This window comes from Brassica oleracea, chromosome C1, assembly GCF_000695525.1.
Source record: "Brassica oleracea var. oleracea cultivar TO1000 chromosome C1, BOL, whole genome shotgun sequence".
Classification (NCBI taxonomy): domain Eukaryota; kingdom Viridiplantae; phylum Streptophyta; class Magnoliopsida; order Brassicales; family Brassicaceae; genus Brassica; species Brassica oleracea.
Window position 1 is genome coordinate 30723946 of NC_027748.1, and position 913 is coordinate 30724858.

A 913-nucleotide genomic window follows, 5' to 3' on the forward strand; every position below is an offset into this window, starting at 1 on the left:
GAAGAAGGACATACGATGTCCGATGCTATCATCGACCAACTACACTGTATGGTCGATGCGAATAAAAGTGATGCTTCGTTTATACGATGTTTGGGATACGATTGATCCTGGGAGCGATGATGCAAAGGAGAACAATATGGCGATTGCTCTAATCTTTCAATCAGTCCCGGAAGTGCTAATACTTCAGATTGGAGAACATGATATATCGAATAAGATTTGGGAAGCTATCAAATCCCGTAACCTAGGTGCTGATCGCGTGAGAGAAGCAAGGTTACAAACTTTAATGTCTGAGTTCGACAAACTGAAGCTGGAAGACATAGACACGGTGGATGACTACGCAGGAAAACTTTCAGGCTTAGCATCGAGAGCATCTGCGCTAGGAGAGATAATGGAAGCATCGAAGATGGTAAAGAAGTTTTTGAAGGGACTTCCAAGAACGAAGTTCATTCACATCGTAGCTTCGTTAGAACAAGTGCTGGATCTAAATTCAACGGGGTTCGAAGACATTGTTGGGAGATTGAAGGCTTTCGAAGAACACATAAAAGAAGAAATTAACCCAAGATGAAGATCAATCGAAGCTAATGTTTGTGAAGAATGATACACAAGGTGGTGGAAGCCATAGCAACTCGCGAGGAAGAGGCAGAGGTAGAGGTTATGGTGGAAGTCGAAGCTAATGTTTGTGAAGAATGATACGCAAGGTCGTGGAAGCCATAACAACTCACGAGGAAGAGGCAGAGGTAGAGGTTATTGTGGAAGAGGAAGAGGACGAGGAAGGTCTAATGGTTCTGATGGTCATAACAAAGGAGGAGAAGCTTCGAACAAGACCAAGAAGGACTACTCTAAGGTTACATGTTGGAGATGCGACAAGATGGGGTACTTCGTGTCACATTGTCCTACACGACCAAGAGAAGAA